A 7,101-nucleotide genomic window follows, 5' to 3' on the forward strand; every position below is an offset into this window, starting at 1 on the left:
CGGTTCTGGTATGCTGGAGATCGGAGCACGCCAACTTAATAACTGGCGGCTACACGAGCCCCCCGACTTCCTTCCCTTCTGCAAATCTGGCGCCTTGTCAACACGCCTACACTGTAGCTTGATGCCACGTCATCACTTCCGACTACCAGGGCGGTACATAAGCCCCCCAGTCTTAAGCGAAGACTTGTCCAGCGAAAACACTGAAAGAGTCACATCAACACCGATCTACGTGGCACTGACGCAGAATTCCAAGCGCTTGTACTTTCTGCTTCTCTGACGCTCCACCAAACCCCTCACCCATCGCTCGACACGTGGCTTCATCAACGGTTACCTTCAGTTAACGTTTGCGCTTCCCAAACCCATTTCGAAAAACCCTTAAACTCATTTTCGCTTCACTGTTCCATCACTTTCTTCGTATTCTCAGACGCTCCAACTCTCTTTTGCAAAAAAAACTCTCAACGCTCTCCAACATTCTGAATCACCAGCATCCTTCATCGTCTTCCCGATCATAAAAAGGTACTTCCTTTCCTTCTTCTGCTGATTTTTCCTGCATTTTAACCGATTCGCATCAGCCTTTAACTGTCTGGTGCATACGTTGTGGGTTGTTTTTGCTATTTCTCCTTCTTCGTAACTTAGGGCTCCGTCAACGTCACAACGAACCTACATTCGGTCGTTTTTCCCCTTCTTTCATGATCGAGTCAGCCTCTGCGAACCCTGATCATTTTTCCTTCTCTTCTTCCTTTGCAGCTTCAACAATGACTCGCTCAAAGATCACCCCAAATCCTCCTCCCTCGTCGCGAAACCCTTATTCTCAAGCACACAACCCACTGCAAGCACGCGGTGCTTCATCTTCTCAGGCTGAGAGGCCTGCACCTTCCCGCCCCAACCCGGCTCAGGCTACTCCGCCTGTCACCGGAGGAGCCTCCGTCCCCCACCAGACTTCAAAAAACTATATCCCTGGGCCAACTCGACCTTGTTGAGGGAAACGTCTTCTGTAAACACTGCTGGGGCAGTTCTGCAGTTGACGAAGGGGGATGAGCCTCACCAATCATTCCACAAGGAGCACGACGAGAAGATGACGGTGCTACCTTGCCCCCCCGACCTGCCAGTTTGCGCCGACGACAAGGCGAACAATGATGGGCCCTTCTGCTTCATTTACACAACTTTGTTCAAGAAGGTGAAACTCAGGTGTCCCTTTACTCGTTTTGAGAGGGAGCTTCTTACCGAGCTCAACATCGCCGCCGCCCAGCTCCATCCCAACAGCTGGGCGTTTGTGCGGGCATTCCAAGTCATGTGCGACCATCTGGGGTTGCCAGCATCTGTGGATGTCTTCCATTTTCTTTTTGAAGCCAAGCACCCAGGAGATCGCCTGTGGGTAAGCTTGAATGGGATTGCTGGGAGGTCGATCCTCTCCATCTTCCAGCAATCCTATAAAGACTGGAAGGGCAAATTCGTCCAGGTGCGCCCCAACGACAAGGACGCTTCCTTGCTCGACGGTTTCCCCTTGTACTGGGTAAACAAGGGGAACAAAGAGTCCAAAAGCAGCTTCAGGAGACCAAGGAGTCCTGATAGCATGGGCGCTTTGGACAGAGATCTCTGTTTCTTCTGGAAGAGTGTGGCGGACGCCAACATCACCTTCCTCACCACCACACTCATCTGCTTCGAGTTCTTCGAGGACCAACTCGAAATTCGAATAGGTTAGAACATTTAAGTTCTTGTTCTAATACTACTTCTGTTAACTGTTTCTGGGCATCTTGTGCGTTGTGCGCGAGACTTTGGTTTTATTCTTCTGCACTATTTGTCTGCTTTGTTGCATACTGTCTTATGCATTTATTTCCTTTCTGAGCTAACCCATGCATGCTCGCTCTATGCAGATAACATGTTGGGGCAGGGCAAGCTTGCTGAATTGAGGGCGCTCGCCCGAACCCACGGGTTGGCAACGGGTTCCGAAACAGTGCCAAACTCTGTGGTGGAGATCGCCGCTGCTCAAGGCAGATCGCCACCCAGGGGTGCAGCTCCTGCCGCTGTCCAACCCGCCAACCAACGGAAGAAGCTTGTCCTCAGGAAACCCAAGAGGAAAGCCCCCCAGGTAGTCCATGAGGAGGAAGAGGAAGACAACGAGGCAACTGAAGATGGCCTTGTCACGAAGAGGAAGAGGGTGGCGGCCTCTTCACCATCTGCACCACCCCCTCTTCCAACATCAACGCCGCCATCTACGCCTGCTCCTCCTCCATCATCGCCACCCCCACCAGCTCCTGCCTCACTAGTCCAAGCCATTCCATTGGCAACTGCGCCACCTGCGGTTGAGGCCCCCGAGCCAAACTTCATGGAGGACCCCCCAAGCGCCTCCACGCCTTTTGTATCAGCTGGAGGGGGTCCTCCTTCAAATGCCTCAACCGCCAACATTGCACCAATCGGGGATGAGGTTGCCCACAACTCTCCGATTCTGATTACCGAATCCCCGACGTCGCCACCACACCAAGATGCACCTGCTGAGCGACCAACTCATGAAGGTGGCGGCGAAAACCAGCAACAGGCCCACCCGGTGCCTCCACAAGCAGGTCTCTCTATTGAGGTTAAAAGGATGTGGGAGCCTTTCTCTGCTAAACTGAAGATGATGGCAGAAGATTTCCCCACCATTATCTCTAGAGCTGTGGAGAGCTCTACCAGGAAGCTCCAGGACGACCTCTACGCCCTTCGAACCGAAAACAGCACTATAAGGATCGAGGCGGAGAAGTTGTCGTGCAATCTGACACTCGCGGAGATTGAACACTCCCGAGTAGAAGACGCAATGAGCACCGAGCTCCGGGTGGCGCGCAAGGAAGCTACCGATCTCCGCCATAAGGTACAACTCTTGGCTCAAGAGAAAATCGAGCTGGAGAGCAAGATTGTGCCTTATCGCGTCAAAGTGGCTGACCTGGAGGCTCTCATAAAAACTGGCGCCGCCAAGGTGAAAAAACTGGAGCAAAGGTCAGCCGACCGGGAGGTCTTCCTTGGAAAGGTGGAGAAAGCGAGGGATGACGCCATGGCTGAGCTTGCCGAAGCCAACAAGGAAAAAGGGGAGATTGCTGCTGAACTGGGCCAGGTGCAAGCAGAATCCAAGAAGGTTGCTGAAGACCTTCTCCAGGCTCAAGAAACCAACAAAAAACTCAAGAAGCAAGTTGAAGAGCTGGAGCAGTAGAACAAGGGGCTGAAAGAACAAACTGAAGAACTTAATCTGAGTTCTGCCCAAATTCTGGCTGCTGGATTCGAGGCTGCACGGGAACAGTTCGCCTGCTTGTTCCCCGATCTGGACCTTAGCATGGTGTCCCTTGAGAACGAGGTGGTGGATGGGAAGGTGGTTCCCGCTGAAGACTGATCAATTCCCTCCATCCACTACCTTTATGCTTTCTCTTTGTATATAATTTGTAATAAACTTCATATTTTCTTATACATGTGTTCTGAACCTGATACTCACTTTAATGACAAAGTCTTTGTATTCCTTCTTATAACTTCTTTAGCTGCTTTAACTTTTCTTTGCACAACTTTCTTCAAGAAATTAACTTAGCGATTTTGTAAGCGCGAGCATATACTTAACTCCTTCGAACCACTTCGACTTTAAATAATAATCGCTTTAAAACTTGTAATCTCAAGGCAATGAACTTCAGCGTAAAACCATTCTTCAAACAACGAACTTTAACTCAACTACTGGCTTAAAACATCGCTTCACCCGATCTGCTTCATCAAAACGGGTCTTTAACTTTCTCGCCACTGTTTGAACTTTTTCTGGTCGCCAAAGACTCTTGGCGATATCAACTTCTTTTTGGCTTCATGCCTTGGCCATTGTTCTTTATCTGGGGGTAGAGGCGCCTTTCGGATCCTTCTCTACCTTCCTGAGCTTCAGAACAAAAGACCGGGTGGCTAGGCGTTCTCTTCGAACCTACCCTAGCCACCTTCCAAACTTCTTCCACCCTTTACACCACACCTGAACTCGTTTGAGACGAGAAGGATTTTATCTTGCCTGAACTCGCTCATAGGCGAGAAGGTCTTTAACTCGCCTGAACTCGCTCATAGGCGAGAAGGTCTTTAACTCGCCTGAACTCGCTCATAGGCGAGAAGGTCTTTAAATCGTGCCTCTACATTGCCCCAGGGGTTACATCTCCTCCCCCCAGAAACACTGAGGACTTTTCACTGGTGCCTCTACATTGCCCCAGGGGTTACATCTTCTCGCCCCCAGAAACACTGAGGACTTTTCTCTGGTGCCTCTACATTGCCCCAGGGGTTACATCTTCTCGCCCCCAGAAACACTGAGGACTTTTCGCTCTTCCTCGCCTGCACTCGCTCGACGGCGAGGAGGTCTTTAACTCGCCTCAGGACGCGCGAGGGCGTTGAGGTCTTTTAACTGGTGCCTCCGATCGCCGAAAGACGATGAGGACTTTAACTTTAACTTGTGCCTCCGATCCCCGAAAGACGATGAGGACTTAAAACTTTAACTGATGCCTCCGATCGCCGAAAGACGATGAGGACTTAAAACTTTTTAGAAAGCATGCAATATATCTTTAACTTGCCTTAAGTCATATGTAAGTGACAAAGTCTTTCTTCAAAACTTTCTGAAAACAACAGGCACGCAATCTAAAACAACTTATACTTTGAAAACTTCTCTTTATTGGGTGGCCTCATTAAAAACCCTCCTTAGGGAAAAAAGAGTGCCCCCTTCAAACTGTTTTAACAGAGACATTGCAATATAACTTTGTGTTTGTCTTTACTTACAAAGCTTCTTAACTGTAATACAACTTCAGGTGCGTGGCGTTCCAAGTGCGAGGAATCGCCCCTCCTTCCAATGTCTCTAAGCGGTAGGCGCCATTCCCAAGCGCCTCGGTTATTCTGAACGGCCCCGTCCACTTGGGCGACAGTTTATTCTCCATCTCGTACTGGTGGGCTTTCCTCATCACCAGGTCGCCTTCTCTAAACTGTCTTGGCATCACCTTCGAGTTGTATCTTCGTTCAATCCTTCTCTTCACCGCTTCAGCCTTCAATCTCGCCTCTTCCCTGACCTCATCCAGTAGATCCAGGTTCAGCCTTCTCTCTTCATTCGAGTCTTCCTCTACGAAGTTCTGGAATCTCAGCGAGCTCTCCTGGATCTCTACTGGAATCATTGCATCACACCCATAGACCAAGTTGAACAGGGTCTCGTGGGTTCCTGACTGCTCGGTGGTGTGGTACGCCCAGACTATACGGGGTACCTCCTCAGCCCAGCTTCCTTTGGCTTTCTCTAGCCTTCTCTTCAAGCCTCTCAGCCACACCCGATTAGCCAACTCTACCTGGCCATTTGTCTGAGGGTGCTCGACGGATGCAAACACTTGTTGAATTCCCACCCCTTCGCACAGCTTCTTCAACAGGTGGCTTGCAAACTGAGTCCCATTGTCCGACACCAGGCGCTTGGGCACTCCAAACCGGCACACAATGTTCTTCCACACGAAACCTTCGATCTTGTGTGCGGTGATCTGGGCCACTGGTTCTGCTTCGATCCACTTGGTGAAATACTCAATCGCCACCACCAAGTACTTCATCTGCCTGATCGCCAGCGGGAATGGTCCCAGGATGTCGATTCCCCAAGTATGAAACGGCAAAGGGCTGTAAATCGACCTCAACTCCTCGGGAGGCGCCTTGTGCCAATCGGCGTGCTGTTGGCATTGTTTGCAACATTGGGCATACTTCCTGCAGTCTTCTCTCATCGTTGGCCAGTAGTAACCTGCACGGAGGGTCCTAGCGGCAAGAGCTCGACCTCCGACGTGGCTTCCGCATATACCTTCATGGAGCTCTGCCATAATCCTCGTGCGTTTCTCACCATACACACATTCCAGGAGTGGGTGAGTGAACCCAAACCTGTACAACTCGCCATCGATCATTGTGTACTTGCTAGAATTTTTCTTTACCTTCCTAGCCTCTGTCGGATCCAGTGGGAGAAGACCATCTGCCAGGCACCGCTTGTACTCTGTTATCCAGGTGTCTGGCTCATGGATAGCGCAGACCTGCGTCATGTTCACCCTCTCTCCCCGACATGCTCTAATTCTCGGCGATCTCAAACTTTCTTGCGTCAGGGACTTATGACTTCTCGCTGCTTTCTCCGTCGACTTACTTATCTGAAGAACCAGGTGATCTGCTACAAATGCTCTCGGCGTCTTCAGAGTTTCTTGAATCACCGTCCTCTGCCTACCCCCCTTGCCTGAACTGGCGAGCTTAGCTAGCAAGTCAGCTCGGGCATTCTGCTCCTTGGGCACATGCACTACTTCAAAGGAGGCAAAGGAACTCTTCAATTCCTGCACATACTCCAGGTACGCCGCCATTTGTGGATCTTTAGCCTGGAACTCGCCTGTTACTTGCCCTGTGACTAGCAGCGAGTCACTCTTAGCCATCAACACCCCGGCTCCCATCTCTTTGGCCAGCAAAATCCCAGCGATCAGCGCCTCATATTCTGCTTGATTGTTACTGGCTTTGAAGGCAAATCTCAAAGATTGTTCGATCAGCACGCCGTTGGGTCCTTCCAAAATGACTCCAGCACCGCTACCCTGCTGGTTCGACGATCCATCCACTGAAAGCACCCAACGAAAGTCGTCCCCTTCAACTCGTGTCGCCTCGGATGAGAGCTCGACCACGAAATCTGCAAAGATTTGCCCCTTGATCGGGCCTCGGGGCTCATATTTAATATCAAACTCTGACAATTCTACTGCCCACTTCACCATCCTTCCCGCAACGTCAGGCTTCTTCAAGACCTTCTGGATGGGCAGGTCAGTCATCACCGGTATGGTGAAGCTGTGGAAATAGTGGCGCAACCTCCTCGCCGAAAATATCACAGCCAGCGCAGCCTTTTCCAGGGCCTGATACCTCGTTTTAGGGCCCTGCAGCACCTTACTGACAAAATAAATAGGCTTTTGAAGCTGATCTTGATCCTGGGCGAGCACCGCACTCACCGCCCTCACAGTTACAGCAAAATACAACCTAAGAGGGGTTCTCAACAGCGGTTTACACAAAACCGGCGGGCTCGCCAAATACTCCTTCAGCTTGACGATGGCTTCCTCACACTCCTTCGTCCCGGCAAACTTGTTATTACGCCTTAAGCAC

The sequence above is a fragment of the Phaseolus vulgaris genome, chromosome 4, assembly GCF_051622355.1.
Source record: "Phaseolus vulgaris cultivar YP4 chromosome 4, ASM5162235v1, whole genome shotgun sequence".
In the NCBI taxonomy this organism is placed as follows: Eukaryota; Viridiplantae; Streptophyta; class Magnoliopsida; order Fabales; family Fabaceae; genus Phaseolus; species Phaseolus vulgaris.